The sequence below is a fragment of the Monodon monoceros genome, unplaced genomic scaffold (genome assembly GCF_005190385.1).
Source record: "Monodon monoceros isolate NGI ecotype Baffin Bay Population unplaced genomic scaffold, NGI_Narwhal_1 Super_Scaffold_21, whole genome shotgun sequence".
Lineage (NCBI taxonomy): Eukaryota > Metazoa > Chordata > Mammalia > Artiodactyla > Monodontidae > Monodon > Monodon monoceros.
In genome coordinates, this window is record NW_021703778.1 from 162,701,496 (window position 1) to 162,728,790 (window position 27,295).

The following is a 27,295-nucleotide window of genomic DNA, read 5'->3' on the forward strand; positions in this document are numbered from 1 at the left end:
ACACACACACACACACACACACACACACACACACACACACACACACAGTGAAACCAGCCCTTTCCCTCCTGCCAGTGTGGCCTTGAAGGAGAAGAAAGGAAGTGGGCAGGTCCAGAGGAGCCCTTCCCTCAGCCGGGGTGTCCACAGGGCAGTGGGGAGGGCCTTATTGACTCCATTCTCGTGTGGCTGTCAGCCTCAGGCCTCTGATAGAAGGATCTGGCAGCTGCCAACATGGCCGCCGCCTCTGTCTCCCCCCACCTGCCAGCAAGGCCCCCGAGCAGCCTCAGGCCCGTCTCCTCTCTAGGCCTGGGCTTGGAGGAGGCTGTCCCCCGTGGCTGGAACAGCTCTGGTGGTCAGGGGCATCCAAAATGGTGGCAGTGCCCCTTGCCTCATCTTGCCAGTAGCCCCTGGGGGTGCCCCTACCCCAATCTGTCCGTGTTTGAAAGACCCACCCAGCCTGCTATGAAATGCCAGTTCCCTTGTAGAAGAAACGGCCTACGGAGCGGTTGTGGTCAAGGCCTGTTGCTGCCGTAGGTGCAGAGGCACCGGCGCATGCTCAGGCCACATCCTACGGGGCAACGGCGCAAGCCCGAGGACAGGGCCGCTTGCGTCCTCCGTCCTGGGACCAGGCAGGGTGAGAGCTCCCCCAGAGCCTGGCTCCACCTGCCAACCCGGAGCCGGGGGGTGGAGGCTGGGTGTAGGGCCCAGGATTCCAGGAGAGGGAGGCCAGGGTAGTTAGGGGCTGGCCTTGAGGGGCTCTCTTAGGGGACACTTTGCCCCATGAACGTGGCCCCCATTTCATCACCGACTCTGACATCTCAACTTTGTATTCCCTAGTTAAGAGATGGGACTTCAAATGCTAGACACCACCTCAGCTCCTTGACTACCATTCAATGTGAGGTGTCAGGGCTGATGAAAGAGCCTGTTTTCCCAAGAAAGAAAGAAGAGAAAAGGGGATGCAGAGGGACAGCCCTCAAGAAGGAGAGGAGACCCCAGTGGTAGCAGAGATGCATTCCCTCCTGCACAGGTTTTCCCAGGGCTGGGTTGTTCCCTGGGTTAATAAATGTGCATCTTCACCCACCTCCAGGGACCAGAGAAATAAAGGCCTTTGCATCTGAAATTCACAATTTGACGATCTCTGGCTAAAGGGGAAAGCTCTCAAGAAGGAATGCACTGGGGATCTGTTTCCCCAACTACCGTGGCCCCAGGCTCCTTAATCTCAGTCAGTGTCAGAGATGGATACTATAAATTTCTCTAGCGATATTGCGGTTCCAAGCAAGGACCTAACTCTCTACCAGTGGCGCCTGAGGACAGCATTTATTATGCTTGCTCTTTCTGTTCTTGACATTTTGACAGAGCATCCGTCTAAAATATATTCAGGGATTCTTTTCCCAATGAATGTCTTCCACATCCATCCTCACCTATCCATCCATCCATCCAGTTCTCCAGCTCTCCATTCATTTACCCATCCATCCGTTCCCCCATGCATACACCCATCCATTCATCTACCCATCCATTTCTCAAACATTTGTTGTACATCTAGGAGTTTCCAGTTTATCTACTAGGGAAAATAAGAGAAATATGCACAGAATAAAAGTACAGGGCACTGTATTAAAAATTGCCAGGGCTCTATCACACTAGGCTAGGGTGAGCAGGAAGGACTCCCTGGCAGAGGTGACATCTGGATTGGGGCTTGAAGGATGAGTAGGATTTTAACTGAAATCGGGCTTATGCAGGGAAGGGTATCTTAGGAGAAAAGCATGAAGCGGGGAAAATGGGAAAGGACAAGTTGTGTGTGGGAGCCCTAAAGAGCTCGGTTTGGGGACAGGGAAGAAGGGTTCTTTGTGCAATGGGCCTAGAAAGGGAGTTGGGGCCCACTTGGCTGCAGGTGGAAGAGTTGGATTTTACCACAGTGATGAAGACCACAGTCTGCTCTCCCTCTTAGAGTGGGGCAGCCCTGGGCAAGTCACTGGCCTATACCTGCCAGGACACCTCCCTCTTCCTCCTCTGCCAAGTAAAGCGGTGATCCCTACCTCACAGGCTTGTTACATGAGAGGCTGTTCTTACTTATTTAGGCTGTGAGACCAGGTGGGGGCTGCTACCTCTCTGTATACGGTGTGTGTGTGTGTGTGTGTGTGTGTGTGTGTGTGTGTGTGCTGTTGATTTTCAAAAAATATTTTATTTTATGCCTGAAAAAGTTCACACACAGACACACAAATAGTGAAATTTAAAGCGTCAAACACTTCATCTTTTTGAGGCTGCACCAGTCCAAGTGCATGTTTAACTTAATTTCGATCTTTGGTGCACAGTTTTGAGCTGTGTGTATATGTTGACTTGTGTTCCCTTTTTTCACTGAGTGTTATTTCCTGTACGTATTTCTACATGCCGTGCTGTGGACGTATGTTGCCTACCTATCATCTTTGACGGCCTTGTCATATTATAATCATTTTAATGGTTGGAGTTGGCATAGACATATGTCAACTTTTTTCCAAGTCCCCTCTGTTTTAAATGAAGCCCCTGAAAACTTATGTGGGTCTAGGGTTTGGGGACCATTTCTTTGAGATCGATCACCATCTTGGGTATTTGAGTTCAGGGGTGAAGCAGAGCCTGTTGATTGGCCCCCTGAATTTTAGTTGGGCATAAATTTTAGCTAAACACTTCCCAGTTTCCTTGCAGTTAGGTGTGGCTATGTGATTAAGTTTGGACGGTAAAATATGTGGGGTGTAAAATTTGCTTGGTGATGTCCTTAAAGAGAAGGGTCATGCTTTCTGTTTTCTTTCCCCTTGGCTGGAATGTAATGGCTGGAGTTGAAGCAGCCATCTTGGACTCTGAGGTGAGCTTGAGAATGGAAGCTATGCCGAGTAGAGCAACAATATAATGTATAATATAATAAGGCTGTCAGACATGTTGACACATCATCCCAGCTTTGTACTACTTACCCAGACTTGCATATGAGACAGGAATACATATCTACCTTATTTAAATCACTGTTCTTTTAGATTTTCTATCACAAACTTAATCCTAACTGACACACACACACAATTATCTTTTGTCACATAGCACCAGAGTATATGCCAGAAATACTAAAGCTGCTTTGCAGGGCTACCTGCAAATCTTTATTTCCTAGCGGAGGTGGGAAGGAGGAAAAGGAGGAGAGGGGAGAGGCGTTTTGCATCAACTAAGCCCCTTATTTCAAGGACTACATTGCAAACATTATTTTTTTCTCATATTGAGTGTTCGTGAGTTTTAGATTTCACCAGAAGCTTCAGACTAGTTATTCTGGTTTCAGTTCTGACTCCCAAACTCTGTGCTTTGACAGGGCTCAGTATTGCTGAGCGAGGCAGCCATGTCACTTCCCTCAGCCTCAGTTTCTTCATCCGTGCTTTAGATGGAGAACTCTCCTAGGTTAACCCTCCTTGTGCTGACGTTCTGATGTTGGTTCTCCCATTGCACCGGCATAAGAAAAGCCGGGGCGCATTCTGATTCAGTGCCTGTATCCTTGCTGGCCGCTGCTATTCATTCATTCTTTCTTTCTTTCTTTCTTTCACTGCTTCCTTATTGACCACTTGCTGGGTGCCAGGCTGGGTTTGTGCTGACCACTGGTCACCAGGGGTCTTGAGTGGTCACCTCACCTCTCTGCTCAGCCTTGAGAAAGGTTTGTCCTGAGATGGCTAGGACTGGCCTTCCCTTTTCCAGGGACAGCACAGGCTCATTCGGAGCCTGTAAGACCCTGCTCCGAGCTGCCATCCCACAGCCCAGAATCACCCCTCCCTGCCCCCGGGCATGAGGAGGGCCTCAGGGCTTTGCCTGAGAGGCCACATGTGAGACCTGGGATTGAGCAGGGTGGGCTGTCTTGAAAGGCTGGGCGAGTGCCTTTGAAGTGGTTTGAAAGGCAGGCAGGGGGCTTCTTTCCACGTGCCAAAGCAGACCCCCATCCCTGGCTCTAGCCTCGTCAGGCATCAGAGCTCAGTGTTGCTCTGGTGACCCCCTAATCCAGCCCCCGCTTACAAATAAGGCTCAGAGAGGGGAAGTGGTCACCCCAGATTCTCTCAGCTGCACCCAGCCTTTCTTCCAAGGCTCTGTGCAGGTGCCTAGGCCGCTCTTTTGCACGAGGCCCTAGAGATGGGTGACGGGGTGGGCACAGACACATCAGCCTTCACTGGTTGCCTCTCCCTCCAGCCTCTGGAAAGTGCTGAGCTCTTTCCTGCCTCGGGGCCTAAGCATACACTCCCCACCTCCAACCTCCTGCAAAAGCCTTCCAGGCTGTGGAGCCTCTAGGGCTGTTGCATGCAGTCATGCAGGTTGTTCACTGCCCACAGGCACTTGCTGAGAGAGAAACAAGGGGGCACTGAAATTTCCTCTTGCCAAGCCCTGTGTGAGTCAGGTGTGTGTGCGGGAGTGGAGGTGGGGTTGCCTGCATCCGTGGGGAGCAAGGATCATCTTTTCCTAATTTGCACAGAGGTGACGCATAGGCTACTGGGGACGCCAGTGTGGCTTAAACAACAACTGGGCCAGCAGAAGACCCATCGGCACCGTCAGAGCCACGTTCCTCATGCCTGTCGCGGCGTATTCTCTGTGGCCCCGCTAGCCTGTAAGCTCTCAAGGGCAGAGACAGTGACTCCTCCGGGCAGGTGTCACTGTCAGATCAGCACTGTGCTGGGCACAGAGCACGTGGCTCAGAGAACGCCGTGCTGAGCAAGAGTTGTAAGGGCTGGAGAGGAGTGTCCCGCACAGGCTTGGAAAATGTTTGTCGAGTGCATATATGGCAGGTTACTGCCCAGGAGACAGCTGAGGAGGGATCGACCAGGATAGAGGGCCTCTGAGAGATGGGAAGGGGCCAGCCAGGAGCTTGCAGAGGGGGCGTGGGCTGTGCAAGCCTGAGTAGCAGAGTGAGGGGGGTGACTGGGCAGGGCGTCGCACTCAACTCTGGGCGGGAGGCCCTGAGAGCAGAAGCTGTGGCCGGAGAAACCAGAGCCACACCTGGCCTCGCCCGGGCTCCACTCTGCAGGGCCAGGGCCGAGCGGGGCACAGTGTGGGTAGTTGCCAAAACCTCCCAGCTCCTCCCCAGCCCTTAGACTCCCACCCAGCCGAGTCCTGGAGCCCCTCTCCGGCCTGTACGGTGCTGGTCCAGCAGGTACCCGACAACTCAGCCTTGTCCCAAGATACCCAGTCCTGTGGGCCACAGGAGTGACAGGCTGTGCCTGCAGGGTGCAGGATGGTCCCCTGGAGTGCTGGGGTCCCCAGCTGGCTCAGGGGTGTCCTGGTCAGACTAGGGTGCATCTGGGGGAGCTTTCCCAGGGAGGTGAGAGCCGAGCTGAGTGGCGTCTAGGAGTTTCCCAGGTAAACCTGGGCGGGGGGTGGGTGGGAGCGGGCACCCAGCGTGGCCCTCTTGCGGGTGCTGCAGGCTCAGTGTGCCTGGCGTTTGCTCTCCGCGTGGCCTGCGCAGGAGAGGGGACCAGGCACCAGAGGCTCTTAGGCTGGATCCTGAAGGCCATGGAGATTGAGACAGGCTTGTCCCCCCCGTTTTTAAAGTTGGGCTGTGTATTGGCTTCCTAGGGCTGCTCTGATAAAGTAGCAGAAACTGGGCGGCTTAAAACAATGGAAATTTGCTTTCACAATTCTGGAGCATTCTGAGAGCAAGGTGACAGCAGGGCTGTGCTCCCTCTGAGGCTCTGGGTAGCACCTTCCTGCCTCTTCTCAGCTTCTGGTGGCCCCGGCAGTCCTTGGGGTCCCTTGGCCTGCAGCTGCATCCCTCCAGTCTCTGCCTGGTCACAGGGCCATCTCCTTTCTGTGTGTCTGTGTCCTTGTGTCTCCCCTTCTTATAAGGATGTCAGTCGTATCGGATTAGGGCCCTCACCCCTGCTTCAGTGTGACCTCATCTTAACTAATTACATCTGCAACGACCCTATTTCCACATAAGGTCACATTCTGAGGTCCTGGGGATTAGGACTTCAACATATCTTTTGGGGGGACATACTTCAACGCCATAACAAGGTAAAATTTATATAGAGTAAAATTCACCCTTTTCTGTGTACTTTTCTATACATTTTGGCAAACGTAGAGAGTCAGGTAACCTCCATCACAATCAAGATACAGAACAGTTTGGTCACCCTCCAAAATTCCCCTCTGCCCTTTTGTAGTCAACCCCTCCTCCGCCCCAACTCTGGCATCACTCGTCTCTTCTCCATCCTTGAGTTCTGCTGTTTCGAGAACGTCATGTGAACGCTGCCTTGCGTGCGAGTCTGGCTTCTTACACTTGGCGGAAGACATTGGAGACCCATCCGTGTTGTGTATCTCAGTACTGAGCTCCTTTTTATTGTTGATAGTATTTCATTGCATGGATGTATCACAGTTTGTTTATTCATTCACCCCCTGTGGCACACTGGAGTTGTTTCCAATTTGGGGCAATTGCAAATAAAGCTGCTGCAAACGTTGGCGCATGAGGTATAGGTTTTTGCATAGGAATCACATGGCCGCTTGCATCGGCTGCGGTGTGAAGAAGGGCATGGGGTTTGGGGGAGGAGCCCATGGGGAGACCGGGAAGGATGCTACTGTAGGGGTCGGGGCGAGCAGTGATGGAGGCCTGGACCAGGCTCTCGGCAGTGGGGACAGGGGGATAGGAGCCTACTGGTGTGTATCTAGGATGGAACCTGGTGCTGGACTGTGTTTGCACCCCTGAGGCCAGGAGGCCACCTTTTATTATCTCCCACCAGCCCGCCCTTCACCTCTGCAGGAGACAGTGGCAGTCGTGGCCCAGCATGGCTGTCTGGACATGAGGACATGGAGAGGGGAAGAGTGCAGCCAGGGGCACCAGAGGCTCCCCTGCAGCCGCCACTAATACCGTCCTCCCCTTTTTCTCCCAGATCTGTCCTCTACCTCGGACGGGAACTGACCACGGTGGCAGGCCAGCAGGCTCAGCAGTTACAGGATGCGTGTTGAGCTGGGGCCTGGCCTGCGCTCCAGGGCGAGAGGTGTGCTGGGTCCTAGTTCAGACGCCACGGCAGCTCCCAGGGTCTGCTGGGCCCTACACTGTGACCAGGGTGCGTGTCCAGGTCGGCCACAGTTGGTGCCAGCCTAGTGAGGGGACGTTTATGGTCAATCCTCGTTATTCACAGATTCTGTATTTGCAAATTGGCCTACTTGCTGAGATTTATTCGTAACCCCCAAATCATAGTGCTTTGGAAGTCATTTGCAGCCGTGCAGAGTGATGAAAGATCTTCTGACACTCATGTTCCCACCTGAGGCGCCGAGCAAGGCGAATCTGCCTTCTAGTTTCCGTTCTCATACTTCAAACAAGTGTCCTCGTCGTGGTCTGTTACGTTTTTTGAATTTTCATGCTTTTGGCGGATGCTTTCGCTGTTTAAAATGTCCCCTGGGCGTAGTGCTGCAGTGCTGTCTAGGGTTCCTAAGGGCGAGAAGGTTGTGACGGGCCCCGTGGAGAAAATACGGGTCTTAGAAAAGCTTTGCTCAGGCATGAATTGTAGTGCTGTTGGCTGGAAGTTCAAGGTTAATGAATCAACGATATGTATTAAATAAGGTGTCTTTAAACAGAAACACACATAAAATAAGATAGGTCTTGATCAGTTGATGAAAATGTTGTGACCAGCAGCTTGCAGGAACCTACCCGTGTGTTTCCCCCAGAAGCAATGGTTCTGTTTCCGTTAACTCAGAGTCCGTGGCGACTTTGTAAAACATACCAACTACAAATGCTGAGAATGGACTGTATGTACGTCGTACAGATAAGTCAGCCCCGGAGCTCTCCGCTAAACTGTCTGCACGTCAGTATCAGCAGTTCATTCCTCTGGATTAAGAAGTGCCTGAAAAAAGAAAAGAAAAGAAGTGCCTGACTTGTGCGTGGTCTGTTTTTAAGATGCACACGTCCTTGAGATAGGCACCATCCCTTCTGTCCCTGGACTTTGGTCCTCTCTCCCTCCAGTGAAATTCAAGGCTTGGAAAGGACAGTTTCCAAGGAGGGGAGCAGTCGGTGCCAGTATGTCACATTCTGTGATTCTCACAGATGCGTCTTTGTAGGGAGCAGCGTATCCATCAAGGCATAAAAATCGGGGATCGTTGGCATTCACAGATTTGACACTAATATTACAGCGATTATGTCAGACCCCTTTGCTAAAAGCTGTTTCTCAGTTAATTGTCACAGCCCTGTGAGGCTGGGGTTGCAGTGCCCAATTTACAGGCGAGGAAACTGAGGCACAGAAAGTGACTCAGTGGAAGCCCTCGGCAATCCATGGCAGAGCCGGGACCCGAATCCAGGTTTGTCCGAGTCCAGAGCCTCGGGCCTTCAGCCCTGAGCTCCCTGCATCCCTGTGTTGCATCCCAAGATTCCAAGACCCTGCTGCCTCCCCTAGGTCCAGGTGTGCCTGGATCCTGGGCGGGATGCTGCCCCCAGCCTTCTGAGCCCCACGGAGGGGGTGGCCTCGTAGCCCCCTCCCCAAGTTGGCTGTATATGATGGGCCAGGTGGAGAACCTTGGAGGTGCAGAAAGGGGCACCGACCCCACCCGCCAGCCTCTCCCTCGTCATCCACTGACCAAATCACACCCTATAACCCCTGTCCTTGGAGTCGCTGGGAAACACTTTAACCCGGAGGGGTGGCGTGTTCCTCTTCAGTGCACCTTCCTCTCTCCCCGCCCCAGTGCCTCTCGATGGTCCCCAAGGTAATGAGCCAGTGGCCTCGGCTTCCTCCACCTCCCACACTTGAAAACTCACCACCAGTAACTTCCCTTATGCTAAGGCATTAGGGACTATGCACACTGTAAAGTCTGCGGGGGGGAGGCGGGCGGGAGCCGGGTACCAAAACCCTAGAAAGGATGCAGCCCTGAGGGTGGAATTTCAGGCGGGAGGTGGGGCATCCATTTAGTTTTGTGAGGTGGGCCCGGGCCCAGGAGGCACACTGCCAAGAAGCATCAGGACCAGCGAGCCTGGGACGTGCTCATGACCAAGCCGAGGAAGTGTGGTAACGACAAGTGTAAGGTGGGCTGCAGGGTAACTCAGTGTTGCCCAGCGGGTGGAGGAATGTGGTGCTGTAGCAGTTCCTGCAAGGTGCAGGTCGGGGCCTGGCGTCCCCAGCCTGTGTCCTCGGGGTGCGGGCAGTGCCCGCAGGAGGGCAGCTGTCGGGCTTCAGCGTTGCATTCGGCCCCAAGCCCTGGGCCGGCCCTGGACCTGACCCCACTTCCAGTTTAGAAATGGGGGTTCACTTTGTCAAAGCACATCCTTCTCGCTCTGTGGTCATGTTTCACCCTTCTGGCAACCTCTGAAAGAGCGGAGGGATGGGTATCCTTTCACTTGTTTCACTACTGAGAGAACTGAGGCCCGGGGAAGGGGTGGGGCGCTTGCCCAAGGACACACAGCAAGTCTGTAGCAGAGGCTAGAATAGAGCCCGGCTCCCTTTCCAGGGCAAAGCATTTTCTGCACCACTCAGAGCTGTCCAGCATGAGTAGTGTCCACAGCAACCATCGACAGAGCCATTGTGAAGCTCTAGATGCAGTTGGCTGTTTTGTCCTCACAGCAGCCTTATGGGGTCTGTGCAGTTGTCAGTCTCATTTCACAGACCTTGAAAGGCTGGTGTCAGAGTGGAATTCAGTCAAGCCCCGGACGCTAAGGGTGAGGGACAGAGAAACGCCAGCAGAGGTCCAGCGGGGCTGGGGGTGGGGGCCTGGGTGAGGGCGTGGAGGGCCCTTGGCTCCCCTTCTGGGCTGAGTCCTGTCCGCCATGGGGCTGCTGCTCCCTCCTCAGCCCCACTGTCAAGCCCGAGAGGGGAGGGCTGTGATCTCCTTCCCGTTTCCCCCAGATGATGGGGAGCCGCTGAGTAAGCAGCAGGCCAGGCCAGAGACCAAGGTCACAGTGTGACTTGTGGGCTGCCACGTGGTGTGGGCGCTCCTGGAGGGAGGCTGGCAGGGGCAGAGGGAGGGCCTCCCCAGAGCTGTCAAGGCCTCCTGTTTTCCAAGCCTGGCTCATCTGGGGAGGAGAAAGCAGCGGAAGGAGGGTGGGCAAGGACTCTGGCAGCTCTGTAGGGATAGGCCTGGGGAGGCCTGGGCTGGGATCCATGTGCAAAAGGGGCCTTGTCTGCAACCAGCCACGGGGGGCAGCTCCTGAGAGAAGAGAAGGGGGCCTTAAACGCTGGAACAAATGACTGAGGGCACAGTCTCCTTTCCCAAAGAACTTTCCAAGTAAGGTAATGGCTAATGGTAATAACATTGACATGTATATCGTTGTCTTTTTTATCTTCTTTCTTTTTTATTTCTTTCTAATTAAAAACAAATCCCCCACACAGTACACGAATTCACACACGCTGAAAAGATTTAAACAATAGAAAAGTCTAGACCTACACTGTCCAATACAATAGCCACTAGCCACATGTAGCTATTTTACAAATTAAATTAATTAAAATGAGGTAACAGCTGCACTGGCCGTATTGCAGATGCTCCATAGCCACAGGAGCTGATGGTGGCCATACTGGACGGTGCAGACATAGGACATTTCTGTCACTGCACGAAGTTCTTTGGGGCAGCTCTGGCTAGATCACGAACGGGGAAAACCCTACCAACTGAAAAATAATTTGTGGAATCAGTTTGGTTCCTTTGGACCTGCTTTATGTATTTACTTATGTCTGGGTGTCCACCCTTCCCATATGCAGTTCTGTCTGATCTGCCCAGCTACTTGGCCCTATGAGGATGAGGATGACATTTCTCTCTCTCTCTTTTTTTTTTTTTTTTTTTTTGCAGAAGAGGAAGTGAGGCTCAGAGAAGGTAAATGGGCCATAGGTAAGGGGAGGGTCAGCATGGGTTTGTTCCCTAGGGTCAGAGGCCCTTCCCTTGGTGTGTCCAGGTGACCGAGGTGCAGCCAGCCAGGGACTACGGCAATCTTTTCACATCCCTGCACATTCCACTCAGTGGTATGTGAAGGAGAGGCCAGACAAGCACATTGATCTTCCAGGAAGACTCTCTGCGGGGCGTCTATTCTTCCATTTTAATTGTGTCCCCTGCAATGTTCGCCTGTTATTTTCTGACTTTCGTAGTAATACACACTCAGTGTAAAAGTTTGGAATGTGCAAAAAAAAAGTGTCAAGAAGGAGACAGAAATCACTTAATCCCAGGATTAACAGCCGCTCGCTCATGGACCAGCTTATACTCCTGCCGGTAGAGCAGGAGTGGTCCGCTTCCTCCACAGCCCCGTCATGGAGGTCTGCCTCATGATAACCGTTCTCATGGGCTCTTGTAGTTTAAACTCCAGATTCCCTGATTCCTCAGGCTGTTGAGAAGCTTTTCAGACCTTTGTTGGCCGTTTGGATAGCCTTTGTGTGAAGTGCCGGCTCAAGCCTCTTGCTCATTTTTCTGTTATATTCATTTTTGTTTGTCTTGTCTTTTCATTATTGATGAGTCAAAGTTCTGTGTATAATCTGGTTCTGAGCCCTTTGTGTTACAAATGTCTTCTCCCATGCAGGGCTTAAATTTCACTCTCTTGATGGTGTCCTGATGAACAGAGAGTCTTCATTTTAATGCATCAATTTTTTAAATCATTTATTTATTTGGCTGTGCTGGGTCTTAGTTGCGGCACGAGGGATCTTCGTTGCTGCGCGCGGGATCTTTTAGTTGTGGCATGTGGGATCTAGTTCCCTGACCAGGGATCGAACCCGGGCCCCCTGCATTGGGACCGCGGAGTCGTAGCCGCTGGACCACCAGAGAAGTCCTTTAATGCAGTCAAATTTAACAGTTTATTTAAGGTTGGGGTGTGTGTGTGTGTGCTGTTTAAGAAGTCTCTCTCTTCCATCAGATTATGAAGGTATTCTTTATTTCCTTCTAGAAACTTTTTTGTTTTGCTTTTTACATTTAAGTCAGAAGAGCCTTTGTGGAACTGATTTTTGTATGAGCTGTGAATAAGGGGTCACGTTTCTGTCTTTTTCCCATGTGGATACCCAGTTGTCTCAGCACAGTTTGTTGCAAAGTCCTTTTCTCAACATTCTACTGTGACCATATGTACATCAAGTGACTGTGTGGGTGGGGTCTATTTCTGGACTCCTCTAGTCCACTGACCTACGTGTCTGTCTCTGCACCAGTACCACACCTTCTTAATCACTGTAGCTCCATCATAAGTCTTGATATCCAGCAGACCAATCCTACCCTTTTCTTCAAGTGTGTCTTGGATGTTCTTGGCCCTTTGCATCACATGTGCCTTTTCACAGAACACATTTGGGGTTCTCTTTGGGAGTGCACCAATTCTTTCAGTCAGTTTGTGGAGAATTCATACCGTGAGAGTATTAAGTCTTCCACTCTGTGGACAAGATCTACCCTTCATCTCTTTCTTGTATTGTATTATAATGATTAATATTTAACCTTACATCGTGAGTAGGAGTCTGGAGGGATTTGGCAGAGTGGTTAAGTACATGGACTATAGACTTAGAGAAGGCCAGGGTTCAGATCCCAGCCCTGCCACATTCCACAGCCTCAGTGAGTTGCTTAACTTCTCTGTGTCTCAGTGTCCCCCTCTGTAAAATGGGAACGATAACCAGAGTTACCTTGTAGGGTTGTTTGTTTGGTTTTGGTTTGGTTTTGGCCACTCTGTGTGGCATGCAGGATTTAGTTCCCCGACTAGGGATTGAACCCGTGCCTGCTGCATTGGGAGTACGGAGTCTTAACCAAAGGACCGCCAAGGAAGTCCTGTTTAGGGTTGTTTGAAAAGGTTAGCTTAGTTAATATATGTGAAGCAGTTAGAGCAATGCCTGACACACAGAAATCTCTGGAAACATTACTAATTTATTTTTGAGTAGGTAATACATTCACAGGATTCAAAATAAAAATGTATTAAAAAAAAAAAGACATACAGTGAAATAGTCTTCCCACCAACCTTATCCCCCATGTGGCCGTTCACATACCTGCCCCACTAATTATTAGTTTCTTCTGTTTTCCTTCAGAAAGACTTTATGCAAATACAGGAAGTTCTTCTTTTTTTTTTTCCAACAAGGGAGCACAGTCTACATACTGTTCTGTACTTTGCTTTTGTCACTTAACCACATATACTGGAAACCTTTCCATGTCAGTACACAGAGAGCTTCCTTGTTTTTTTTCATTTTTTCTTTTTTTACAGTTGCGTAGTATTTATAGAGGCATTGTATTCATTGATTTACCTGTCCCTTTATGATGGACATTAGATCGTTTCCAGTCTTTTCTCCATTACAGACAATACTCCAATGAATCCATGAGTATCTCTGTCCAAGCATCATTTTGCACATGTGCAACTCTGTCTTTACAGATGTATTTATTATTCCAGTGTTTGTATTAGATTGAATATCTAAAATCACTTTCTCTGTAGGTCAAAAACGGTGGAATGTTGCCACTTTCATATAGTACTAATATTTCCTTAACCACTCAGTCATTTAAAAATTTTTATTGAGCACCTATTCCATGCTGAGCCTGGACACACAGCGGTAGATGTGACCGACACCAGAACACAGAGTTTGGGGAGGGGAGGAGACGGGCATGGAGCAAGCAGTACTGTTTACCTTTGGATTGTTTCCAGTTTTTGACGACTCACACTGTGAGTCACGTTCCAGTGAACATCTTTGTCCATTAAGCTTTATCTGCATTTTAAAAATATCTCTTTGAGACAGATTCTAGAAGGGGCATGACCTACACTGTGCAGTTTTCACCAAAACAAGAAAGCAGAGTTCTCTGGTGCTCCTTGTACAGAACGCAGCTCAGTTCCGCATCTGAAACCCCCTTGACGAGAACTTTTCTTTTTCAAAGTTACGAACTCTTTTACTTCTTTTTGCAATAGGTGACATAATCACATGGTTCAAATCCAAAAGGCACAAAAGGATGTATGGGGAAGTGCCTCCCCGCCCATCCCTGTCTGCTCATCTCCCAGCCTCCTCCCTCTCCCCCTTCCCCCCCCCCCGCCCCCCCGGGCCCTCCTTCCCCCCCCCACCCCCCCCACCCCCGTCTCCTTGGAGATGCCTCAGCGCATCTTAATGTGCACGCATCACAAAGATGCTCGGGGCCTGCCCACTGGCCTTGGTGATCAGGGTTCTTGTGTCCCCACTGCCTCCAGCTTCAGTCTAAGCCAGGAAATTGGTCCCCCAAATTCTGTCTTCTCCAGTAACCATCTCCATGTTCAGTGAAATTTCCAAGAATTTTCAGGGTGGAGGGGGCGGGGGAGGGAACGTCAGTGCTCTTTCACTATGTGTGACTATTATTGTAAGTATTATTATGATAAGTCTCGAATGGTGTTGGTCCATAGTAGATGCTCAGTAAGTACTTACTGGATGAATGAATGTATGATAACATCATTGAATGTTTGCTATATGCCGGGCAGTATCTTGAACTCTTACAACAATTCCATAATGTAGTGATGCTTATATTTCCTATTTTAAATATGAGGAAATTGAGGCGAGAGAGGTTTAGTTACTTGCCGAGGCCACTAAACTGGGATTCTAACCCAGGCTGTCTGGTTCCCGAGCCCATACTTAAACTGCTAGTCGCCATACCACTCAAGGCCTAATTGCACACAGCACTGGGGACAGAATTGGTACCATCATCTATGAACCGGGTCCTGATGGGAGTGGCCAGTCCTAACCTAGGCCTGGCATTGGGGGAGGGGAGGTCAGCAGGACAAGCAGGCTGGGTCACGTCAGGCTGGATTCAAGGGCCTGGCTGGGATCGGGAAAGGGACTGGCACCCGTGAGCCAAAGAAGCTTACAGAGGGAGGGTGGAGGAACTCAGCCCCAGTTCCGGGAAGGCCACGGGCATCCAGGGCTAGAGGCCAGGCGGAGGGAAGCTGTGAGCCAGCAGTCAGAGCATCTGAGAAACGGCGTGTGGGAACAGCCACCAGAAGGGCCTCAGCACTGAAGCCGAGTGCCTCCCGCGGGCTCCACCCAGGCCCCAGTGGACAGGTGGACAGCAGAGCATCCAGCAGGCCGCCTGGGGGCAGGGCTGCGAGCCGGGCACTGCCTGACACACGCTGGGTGGCAGAGTCCTGCAGCACACAGGTGTGGAAAGTTTGAAGGCCTTTGACCCACTCGACCCCTTGATGTGGGCTATGACGTGCGAACTGAGACAGCCAGACCCGTTCTCAGCACTTCCGGGGCCCGGAAGACCTGCTTGAGCTGACTTCCCCTCTGCGAGGCTCTGGGCAGGGGCCTGCCGAGCCCAGTCCCGGCTTCCCTGGGGTGACCCACCGAGGGGTCGGGGGCTCAAGCTGCACCCGTGCTCCACCTCACCTTGGAAGGCCTTTTGGTCTCGGGGTGAGGAGACACGTAGGGAGCTTTCTCACAACAGGATTCCAAGCACAGTCCTTGGAGCCTCAGGCGTCTGTGGGGACCCGCTAGGGCCTCTTGCGGTTATTTGGCCCGTGGAACTGGGCTGGAAGCATTGGCCAAGCGTTTGCACATTATACATGTGAGAGATGCTGATTCTGAAACCGGCTGCCTCTCTTCCATCTCCACGTGACCTCTCTGGTCATCCTGGAGCTGCGTTGTCGGTTCTGTGTCCTCCAAAGGCTGGGCCGGAGGTGCACCCAGGCGGCAGCTGTAGCTCAGCTTCCACACGTCCAGGAAAAAGCACTTGGTGGAGCGGAAGCCACAGAGAAGCTGGCCTGGCTGCCTGCCTTCTCTCAGGCTGTCTGCTGGGCCAGAGCCAGCCTGGCTCGGCAGAATGCCTTCCGGTGGCACCGGGCCAGGGGTCAGTTGAGTCACAGAATCATGGAATGCATAGTGCTGCAAGGAGCCCCAGTCCTGGGTCTCGTCTGTGCTCAGACAATGCATAGCCCAGGACAGAGCCCGTGGCAGACATCACTAGGAGATCCTAGCAGTCTTTCTCGGCTGAGCCTTTAGCATAACAGTCCAGGCAGCTGCTGCCTATCAACTGGGGTTCACAGGGAAATCCAACCTACTTACCATTCCAGATCTAGTCTAGTCTTCTCATTTTACTGAAGAGGCCGCTGAGCCTAGAGAGGGGAAGTGAGTTACCCAAGGTCACAGAGTGAACAACACAACCAGACCGTGGCCTCTTGAGTCTGAGCTCAGTGCCATTTCCTTTATATCATACCCATTCTCCTGATGAATACAGGATTTGCACGTAACTACTCATCTCCTAAACTCTTGTTATCTCCCTTCCTTTCCACCATGTGACCGCAACCTCAGAATCCAAAAAAATGTCCCATAGTTCCCCAAGAATGTTATATATGCAGCTGCAGAAAAGCTGGTGCTGTCTTAGGTCATGTTAATAGGAGGAAACTATCTAGATTGAGGGAGGTGATGGTCATGCTCTTTTCTGAGCTGCTCAAGGCACACCTGGGGAATCCTTTCCCTGCTCGAGACTCGACATTTCAGATGGAGAACGGATGATAAAACAGTGGATACTCAGAAGGATAAAAACGGTGCAGATGAGGGGGCTCAAAACCACTCCATAGTTTATGATCAACTGATTCTCAACAAGGGTGTGAAGAAAATTCAATGGGGAAAAAAATAGTCTTTTCAACAGATGGCTCTGGGACAGCAGGATATCCAAATGCAAAAGAAGGAGGTTGGACCCTACCTCACACCATGCACAAAAGTTAATTCAAAATGGAACAAAGACCTAAGTGTAAAAGGTCTCAGACGAAAACAGGGGTGAATCTCCATGATCTTGAATTAGGTGTTGATTTCTTAGGTATGACACCAAAAGTACAAGCAACAAAAGAGAAAATAGATAAATTGGACTTCACCAGAATTAAAAACTTGTGTTTCAAACGACACCTTCACCTTTTCATCAAGAAAATTAAAAGACAATACACAGAATGGGAGAAAATATTTGCAAACCAAACACCTTATAAGGCACTTGAATCTGCATATAAAGAACTTAACAATAAAAAGATAAATAATCTAATTCTAAAACAGGCAAAGAATCTGAATAAACATTTTTCTAGAGAATGTATACAAATGGCCAATAACTAAAAGATTCTCAACGTACTTATACATCAGAGAAATGCAAATCAAAATCACAATGAGATATTCACTAAACTTATCGTGGTGATCTTCTCATGATGTATGTAAGCCAAATCATTATGCTGTACACCTTAAACTTATACAGTGTTGTATGTCAATTATATCTCAGTAAAATTGGAAGAAAAAAAAGTACAATGAGATACAACTTTATACCTGCTAGGATGGCTATAATTATAAAGATAGATAATAACAGGTGTTGATGAGAATGTGGAGAAATTGGGACCATCCTGAATGGCCAGTGGAGTTGTAAGTTATTTAGCCATTTTGGAAAACAGCCTGGCAGTTCCTTACATGCTAAATATAGAGTTAACGTATGACCCAGCAATTCTAATCTTAGGTATATACCCACGAGAATTGAAAACAATGTCTGTACAAAAACTCATACTTGAATATCAGCAGCATTATTCATAATGGCCAAAAAGTGGAAATAACCCAAATGTCCATCAACTGATGGATACGTACAATATGGCATGTCCATACAATGGGATATTATTTGGGAATAAAAAGAAATAAAGCACTGCCGCATTCAGTGAGCTGTGACCACAGGGGTGAACCTTAAAAACGTTATGCCAAGTGAAAGGAACCAAATATAGACCCACATATTGTATGATTCCATATATGAAATATCAGAAGACAAACCTATTAAGACAGCAAATGGGTAAGTGGTTGACACCAGCTGGGGCATTAGGAGGAAATGGGGAATGACAGCTAATGAGAACAGGATTCCTTGCTAGGGTGGTGAAAACGTCCTAAAATTGATTGTAGTGACAGTTGCATAATTCTGTGATTATACTAAAAACCATTGCATTGTACACCTTAAAATATTATTAAAAAGCAAACCACTCCGTATGCAAATTCATGGAGACAATGCGTGTAAACCACTGTGGGGCTCAGTGTCAGCCACAGGGGAATAGCTGGTAAATGTTACCTCTGGGTACCATGTGGAAGAGGGGGGCTCTTCAACCTGGAGAAGAGATGGCACTAGGGGTGGGGGGAGGAGATGTGCTGGCCTTCTCCACATAGTTGAAGGGCTGTGTGGGGGTGGGATGAGTTGTCCCTGTGGCCTTAAAAAGTGTAGAGAAAGAAACAAAAGGAGAAATTTCAGAGGAGCAGATTTCATCTCAATAGAAATTGAGGATTGCTTCTTGGAATGGGTTTCCCGGTGAGGTAGTGAGCACCCCGTCATTAGAGGTCTTCAAACAGATACAACTATGTGTTGGGATGGTACAGAAAGGACTCCAGTGTTAGGGGAACATCTGAGGCAGAGGACAGTGTTAAAATTCCAGTGGGTGTGCTGCAGCTGATAGGCTCACAGAGGCCTATTGTTCAATATTTAGGAACTTCAAGCTAATTGTTAAGCCATTGATAGCTTGTTATCAGCAATGGTGGGAGTACTTACAATGGCAATCAGCATTCACTACATATCAGGACTTTTTTTTTTTTTTTGTCCGAGACCAGTGCTTACTAGCACATCACTGATCCAGACCACCTGCTCCAACAGGTCTTTTGGTATGCTTGTTACTCAACAGAACTTGGGTCTGCTCACCCACATACAGCAAAGCCAGTCCACTGACCCCAGGTTGTAGTGAAGGAAAGTACAGCGTTTACTGTAGGTGTCAAGCAAAGAGAATGGGCAGCTCATGCTCAAAAGAAAGACCCGAACTCCCCAATGGCTTTCAGGGAAGGGTTTTTTGTTTTAGTTTTTGTTTTAATTAATTTATTTATTTTTGTCTGCCTTGGGTGTTCGTTGCTGTGCGTGGGCTTTCTCTAGTTGCAGCGAGCAGGGGCTCCTCTTCGTTGCGGTGCATGGGCTCCTCATTGCGGTGGCTTCTCTTGTTGTGGAGCACGGGCTCTAGGCACGCGGGCTTCAGTAGTTGTGGCACGCAGGCTCAGTAGTTGTGGCTCGCGTGCTCTAGAGCGCGGGCTCAGTAGTTGTGGCGCACGGGCTTAATTGCTCCACGGCATGTGGGATCTTCCCGGACCAGGGCTCGAACCTGTGTCCCCTGGATTGGCAGGTGGATTCTTAACCACTGCACCACCAGGGAAGCCCAGGGAAGGGTTTTTAAAGGCAACATTTGGGGTGAGGGTTGCAGCTCAGGGATCTTCTGATTCGCTGGTGGTGAGGTATCAGGGTGGTGTTTTGGGAATCTTAAACATCAACCTGGTTCCAGCCAGTCTGGGGTCTCCTGCTTATTATGGTCAGCATGTAGTCACCATCCTCCACCTGGATGGCTTGTCTTAGTTTCTGCAGAACGACTGTTATGCATATCCCTTGAGGAGGAACTAGGACTCTGTTTTATCACTGAACTATTGTTTAAGCTGTCTTTACTTTTCTTGATTGACTACTTTCCCTTTGTTTCTTCATTCTTTCACTTCCCTAATTAGTAACTGCTTGAATCTGCTCTTTGGAACTCAAGGAAGGCCTAGGAGACCAAAGCCTTTTTCTACAAACAAGAAACGGGGGACAACGAGGGGCTTTTGTATCCAGGAAGGCCCCAAAGTGCCCTACTCAGTTTTAATTTCCACTTTTCTTTGATACACCTCAATCCTGAGGGGAACAGGGGCGGGACAAGAAAGGGAATAAAGTTTTGGATTGAGAGGTTAATCATAAACTTGGCAGGGGAACTCAGTTCCAGGGGGGCTTCCCCACCCCTAAAGTTCCCAGATCCTTCTCCTTTACCAGCGGGAACCCCTTCCCTGCTCTGCCCCAGGGTCTGGTGAGCCTTGACTTCCCCCATGAACTGTCTTGAGCTCTCCATCTCATCTAGGAGTTACCACTTAAGTGTCCGCTGTGTCTGGGTTCTTCCTTATGCTGTCCCATTTGACCCTCACACAACCTTTGAGGTAAGTGGTGTAGATGAAAGAGTTAATCAGTAGTTGATCTGGAAAGAAATGGAAAATTTTGTTTGAGCCAACCTGAGCATTATAACCCTGGAGACAGTCTTTCAGAGAGCTCTGAAAACTGTTCACCCCTTAGAGGTCAAAACACAGGTAGATACGTTTTTGAGACAAAGGGCCATACTCAAATGACATATAATTGACAGTTTACAGAATCCAGATCTACATTACAAAGCACGCAGTGGCCCCTTACAAGATTAAGAAGGAATGTTATCTCCTAAGGAGGTCTGGTGAATGCATACGCACAGCACACACTAAAGAGGAGGGAGGAGGCCCAAACCGGCAAAGAAAACTTTTATGTTTAAATTTTCTCGTCTTGCCATAAAATATGAATTTTATTTTCTCAGTGGCATAGTCTTCCTGTTTACAGTGGGGGACACTGAGCCCAGGAGGGGTGTTTGTTCATCGTATCAGAGCCTCCGGAGGAGGCGGCTCCCAGCCCCAGATGCCTGCCGCCCGTGCTGGACTGTTCCCGTTGGCATCTTCACCTGCAGTTGGAACTCCAAACTGTTACTCCCTCTGCCGTCAGCTGCTGCTCTTTGGCCCAAGTCTTGTGCTGCCACAGTGCAGAGAAACAGCCCCAGTGACCTCCTCTGGCTTCTGCTCTGGTGACCTTGTGGCAGCTGTCAGAGGATGTTCCTAAAAGTCCCCTGGGGCCTGATTCTTTGAATGGACTCATCTTGATGACCTTTCAACACAGGCCCTCAAGGCTCCAGAACTGACTTAAAAATGCCAAGAAAAAATAGCGGGAGTGAATCCCAGGGAAATTGCCCTGGTGGAAAGAACAGGCTTAGGTGTTCAGAGACCGCCCCCCCCCCCCACCTTGGCTTGTGACATGCTTTGGGACCTTGGGAGAAGATGTGTGCATGTGGGGGTTTTGTTTTGCTTTTTAATTAAATATTTCAAAGGTAGCGAAATCTAGAGGAAAAACATAGCAATGCCCTGGTCACCCATAATTCAGCTTTGTTAAATCCTACCCTTTTGTCATATTTGCTTCAGATGTTTTAAAAGCAAACAAATCATTACAGAACTGGCTGAAGCCTCCTTCACACAGTTCCCTGATCCCATTTTCTTCCAGCCCCTCTGAGGTCACCATTATCCTGAATTTGGTGTGCATGTGTATCCACAAACAAGACACAGAACTGTTGTGTACGTTTTTACACTTTATAGAAATATTTTCATTCCTTCTGTAATTTGCTTTCTTCACTCAACATTGGGGATTTGGTTTGCTTGACTTTAAAAACTCGTTAACTTTTTTCTTTTGAAATAATTTCAGACTCCCAGAAAAGTTACAGGGTTAGTACAATGAATTCCTGTAGTACAGTCTTCATTCAGATTTACCAGTTATCAACATTTTGTCACATCTGCTGGTTCTCTCTGTCTCCTTCATTTTTTTTGAACCTTGTGACAGTAATTTGCCGACATTGTGCCTCTTTACGCCCATATATTTCAGTGGGTATTTCCCAAACATGGACATTCTCTTACCTAACCTCAGCACAAGAATCAAGATCAGGGAATTAATATTCATGCAGTTGACAGGATTTTGAGATTTAACCGTGTAGCGATTGCTTCCTACCTTTCAGCAGCTGTGCAGTAGTCCAGGGTGAACTAATCACAACTTATTTATCGTTCTCTCACGGACGGACTTTGGTTGTCCCCATTTTCTCTCACTATAAATGCTTCCATTATCAATCACCTCCTTATACCATGTGCGTCCTGGGAGTGGGGCTGCTGGGGCCTGGGCTACGGCACCTCCGTCTCTTTTAGATTTTGGAAATCATTTTCAGAGCAGGTGCAACTGTCTTCATTCTCATGGAGTGCTGTACCCCATTGGTGCTCTAGTGCCATTTAGGGGCTGAGCAATGGGCTCTCGCCTATCTTAGGCCATTTCTCATGTTGCTGGTGTTTGTAAGAGAAACAGGGCATGACCATGTGCGTGGTTACCCCAGGTAGAATAATGACCTATTTGAGGTGTTCTCCTGTATCAGACGATGCTTGATGCATGTTACGTGTGGCAGGTATTACCAGCTCCATTACACAGATGAGAAAACTGAGGCCCGTAGAGGTTAAATACCTTGTCCTAGGTCCCACGGCCAGATATGGCAGGGATTGGGGCTGAGGCTGAGGCTGTGTGAGTCCTAGTTCGTCATCTTCAGGCTATGCAGAGTGTGTGAAATGACCACCGCATCTCTGATTGTGAGTTTGTCGTGAGAGAGGTCCACTGAGAGGCTGCTGCCTCTTCCTGCAACATCCCACCTCCCCCCACACCCCTACACGCCTGTCCCTGTCATCTGGTCCCTTCCTCTCTCTACAGAGGGCGTCATTTCATTTAAGAGCAGTCAGCATGGAGGAGAAGGGAGAGGGTGGGGGTGGGGGACAGCAATGAGCGACTGTCCTCCCTCACCCTGGGAGTGTCAAGGCACGGCTGGTTCTCTGGGCCTCCAAGGTCAGCGCCAGAGAAAACTCCCCTCTGGGGCTTCTGGACGGTCCAGCCCCAGCTCGAGAAGTCGGTGCCATTTCAAAAGGAGGAAGGCTTTGGGCTTCTGGAGGCTCACGGTGGGCACAGGAGCCCCACCAGGCAATTCAGTTACAGCTCTTAGAGGTTTACTCTTTATCACTCCAGAGATAATCATCAAGCACGGTGTGTCCTCTCATCTCATTTACGCCCAAGAGAAACCCTCTCCGCTGGTTTTACTTACTCCCCGTTTTACAGAAGAGGAAACTGGAGTCAGCGTGGTTATGTAGGCAGTTAAGCCCCTTAGCGAGTCAGTGCAGAGCTGGGATAACACGTGGGCTCGGGAGGCCCCAAAGCCACCAGGTCTCCACCCTGCATGCATTTTTGTGACAAACAGATGTATTTTCACATATTTATTTAAAATGAGTTTTAATCCTATAAATAATGCATAATTAGCATACAAATTTGAAACGACTCCCCTGCACTTCTCAGAAAAAACTGTCCTTAATGATGTCTCACAGAGCCTTCAGGAAATTATTTTTGTGTATAGTTATATTTCTACGTCTCAGTGTGTGTTTGTATATATTCCAAATGGGATAAAAAAACATTAATGAACGCTCTTTCTTTGCCAGGTACTACAAGGATACATATACATGGGAAATTTTTAAAATTTCTTCAAGAAGTAGAATAGTGTAGAGGTTATAAACACAGACTCTGGATCCAGATTGTCTGGGTTTGAACGTCAGCTCTGCCATTTATAGGCTGTGTGACCTTGGATGAGCTAGTTAGTCTCTCTGTGCCTCAGTATCCTCGTCTTTATTTTTTAATTTTATTTTATTATTTATTTATTTATTTTATTTTATTTATTTTTGGCTGCATTGGGTCTTCGTTGCTGTGCGCGGGCTTTCTCTAGTTGCGGAGAGCGGGGGCTACTCTTCGTTGCAGTGCGTGGGCTTCTCATTGCGGTGACTTCTCTTGCTGTGGAGCAGGGGCTCTAGAGCGCAGGCTCAGTAGTTGTGGCGCACGGGCTTAGTTGCTCCACGGCATGTGGGATCTTCCCAGACCAGGGCTCGAACCCGCGTCCCCTGCGTTGGCAGGCGGATTCTAAACCAAGAATATGTTCCACGCCTCTCTCCTAGCCTCTGGTGGTGACCATCAATCCTTGGTGTTCAAAACTCATAACGCAACTCTCTTCCTCTGCCTTCACATGGCTTTCTTGTATCTCTGTGTCTTTTTTTATTTTTGGCCACGCCATGTGGATTGTGACATCTTAGTTCCCTGACCAGGGATCGAACCCGTGCCCCCTGCAGTGGAAGCGTGGAGCCCTAACCACTGGACCTCCAGGGAATTCCTCTGTCTCTCATTGAATTTAGGGCCCATTCTAAATCCAGAATGATGTCATCTGTAACTTAACTACATCTACAAAGAGCCTTTTTCCGAATGAGGTCGCATTCACAGGTGCCAGGTGTTAGGATTTGGGCATATCTCTTTGGGGGACACAGTGCAGCCCACTCCAGTAGGTGTGAGGATGCCTGTGTGCTGTGGGCTACTTATGGATGAAGAGGCACATTGTTGCCCTGATTGGCATTACCAGGGCCCCTCCTACCCTGGCCCTCGTGTCATTTGTATACTCATGCACCTTGCACAGAGTGATCGGGCCGTCCCATAACATTGATCGCTGGGACCAGGTCTCTTTATGTCAATACAGCCACTTGGCCTTGAAGCTGGGGTGAGGCCTGCCTGAGGTCAGGATCGTGGGTGGGATGGAGATGGCCTTTTCCTGGTCCTCCCCTTCCATCCCACACTCCCCCCAAGTTCCGGCCAAGTCTGTACAAGGGGACCTCAGTTCTCCTTACAATGAGGCTTCATTGGAACTTTCTGAGCTGCTTCCCTGGGACCCACACAGGCAGCCCGAAGCTGGCGCCCTCATGAGCTGGGAAATGGCGGGGCCTTCTTCCATACAGGCAGCATCCAGCCAGGATGCTGCACCCCGAGCTGACACCACACCACCTGGGTGGCCCCCTCGGGCGGCCTCTCCACCCCAGAGCAGAGCTCTCCTCCCCACCTCACCCAGGTTTCGTGGGCCGGTGACCGGATGCAGCACCACGCCAGGGAGCGTGGACACACCACGCCAGGTCACTCCTTCCCTTGGGAGCTAAGGCCAGGATGCTGAGCCCAGGCCTTGTCCCTGTGGCCCAGGGCAAGGGTTTCCCTGGTGTCTGACCACATTGCGTCTGGGTGGGGCAGCACGGACAACCTGCCCCTTGAATCGGAAGGCTGTTAGGACCGCTGGTTAGAGCTAATTGCTCTACTTCCTGTGAGCAAGCAGAAGGAAAACGAGTCATGGAATGGTTTGTCTTTCCGGTGGAATTGCTCTAAAGTTTTTAGGCTCATTATTCTGTGCTAACAGTGCCATTAATTACCCGGGGCCCCCGTGGCTGCCTTCGCAGGGCCCTCAGCTGGATCTTGGCTAGTGAGAGGGAGGGCATGGGAGCTGGGGTGGCCGACCGTGCCAGCAGATGACATATCCAATGTGGGCTCAGTGATGGTCCCTGGCAGTTAGAGCTGGTGTGGCCAAGCTGTTTAATAACAGTAATCATGGCAGGGAAGCAGCCTGCCCGGGTGCCGGCTCAGGGCGTTCACATCTCTGCCATCCTGCTCGAGCCCAGCAGTCCAGCCTGGAGCCCCAGCATCAGCACCAGCATTTAATAGTCGCAAGTGGGCATCTAGAGGCCCAAGGTCAGCAGGGACTCAGAGAGTAGGAGGCAACTTCCTGGCCCCGTTACCATTCTTTGGCCTGGTCACAGCAGGTGTCCGTGTCACTCTATGCCTTCAGGGCTCTTGCTCTGCTGCTCCTGTGACCTGGTGCAAGGCCCAAACCTCCCCTAGCCTCAGCTGCTCCTTCTGTAACGTCTAGACCTTGCTGCGGCCTTTGACACTTACAGCTTCCACGCCAAGCCTCAGGTCCTGCCAAGCCACCACTTAGGGGGCCCTGAGCAAGCCCTTGTGACTCCTGCCCTGGCCCACCCAGCGGGAAAGGAGAACACTGGAAGACTTGGGCAGCTCCTGGAAAGCAATATCTCAAGAGCCTTTGGCCTCTTGAGTGGTTTAGTCTGAGAAGCAGACAGAGGTAGAAACTGAGACCCTAAGAGGGAACAGACTTACCCATGGACTTAACTAAGCTACCTAAGCCTAGTTAGTGGCAGAGAGGGAGCCAATTGCTGTCACTCCAGCTGCCATTAGAGTCCTAACTGGCCTCTGAGGGAAGCCCTGGGCCAAGTGAGAAGGTTTTAGGATGAGTATAAAGCCTTTTTGGTGCCAGAGGACGTTTTGTGTTTCCAAGGGAGGTTGGAAAAACCTAACAGGCCCCGAATGCTTGTTTCTGGGTAATTCTGGCCTCCACTGTTTTCACTGCTTTCCCAGAGGAGATGCTGGACCACATTTCAGGGCTTGGGAAGAGGTCACATCAGTATGAGCTGGGCCGCCCTGGCCTTGAGCTCCAAATGAGACCCAATTCCACAGCCTGTGGACACCCATGGGGCTGCCCTGCTGCCCCTTCCAGACCCATGACGCCTGCAGCTGCCTGGGACACTCCTGTCGGCCTGGTGACGTGGCACACTCTTCTGTGTGGACCCAGAGGGGAAATCCATAGGAAACCACGGCGCACACGCAGCATCCAGGGAGGGAGGGCTCCTTGGAAGGTTTAGAGTGGAGGCGTCAGAGGAGGGAATTTTTAGCACACTGACATTGCCAGATCTCTCATCACCACACACCTTTCTAGTCTGGTCTTTGCAAAACCCAACACCGCTAGACCTGTTTAATCCCACACTTCCCAGTCTCCCCACCACCCAGAGAACCACCAGGACCCTCGCCCTCCCCTTGAGGAAATGCTCGTCCCCTCGTCAGGACTCCTGGCTCCCGCTGCCCTCTGACCTCAGCAAATGATTCCACTTTTCTGTGCCTCTAACAGGGCTCATCCTGGCCTCCTCCCACCCCACCCCACGGCAGCTCCTTAACAACCAGCTTTATCTCTGGTGCCCATGGGCAACATCAAGGGACATGGAGCAAAGGAGAGGCACCAGCCACATCTTCCTGGCTTTATGACTAGCCCCTTCTGTCTGATTTAAGGTTTTCACCCCTGTAGATATCCTGAGATTTCGTTCCTCAGGTAGAAGGCAAACAGACCACACAGCCCACCCGACTCAGGATTTGAGGCACCAAGATGCTGTTCCTCCTTTTCTGGAATCAAAACTCACATGCCAGTGTGTAGGGGGTCAGGTGGAGGGAGCATGTTGGGAACGGTCTGGAATCTCTTAGACTGGACCTCTACTTTGTCTTGCCATTTCTCAGGCCTGTGATTCTCTTCCTTTCCCCAGGGACCCTGACGTTTTACATCGTCAGCTTGGGGGTCAGGGAGTGTCGACTGGGAGGGGCACAAGAAAACCTTCTGGAAATGTCTGTATCAGCATATCTAATAGAAATATAATGCAAGCCACATATTTGGTTTTAAATTTTCTAGTAGCCACACCGGAAGTAAAAAGAAATAGGTGAAATTAATTTTAATAATGTTTTACTTATCTCAATATATCCGAAAATTATCCTTTCAATATACAATCAATGTAAAATATTATTAGTGAACTATTTTGTGGTCTTCTTTTTTTTTCATACCAAGTCTTTGAGATCCTGTGTGTATTTTATACTTAGAGCATGTCTCGGTTCAGACAACTCACTTTTAAGATCTGATGTGGCTAGTGGCTATGGTATTGGGTAACACAGCTCTCTCTCTTGATCTGGGTGGTAGTTACACGGGTGTAGACATATGTAAAACTTTGTCTAACTGTATACTAAAGACTAGTGCATTTCACTGTGTATAAATTACACTTCAATTAAAAAGTGTTTTAAAAACCCTCTTCAGGGCTCTGCTCAAATGCCGTTGTTTTCCTGAACCCAC

General features: G+C 49.9%; 1 protein-coding gene across 1 annotated transcript in view; it reads left to right on the forward strand.

Annotated features, from left to right (window-relative positions):
* Nucleotides 1–27,295, forward strand: part of RIN3 (Ras and Rab interactor 3) — a 117,703-nt gene that overhangs the window by 8,182 nt on the left and 82,226 nt on the right. The window lies entirely within an intron of this gene.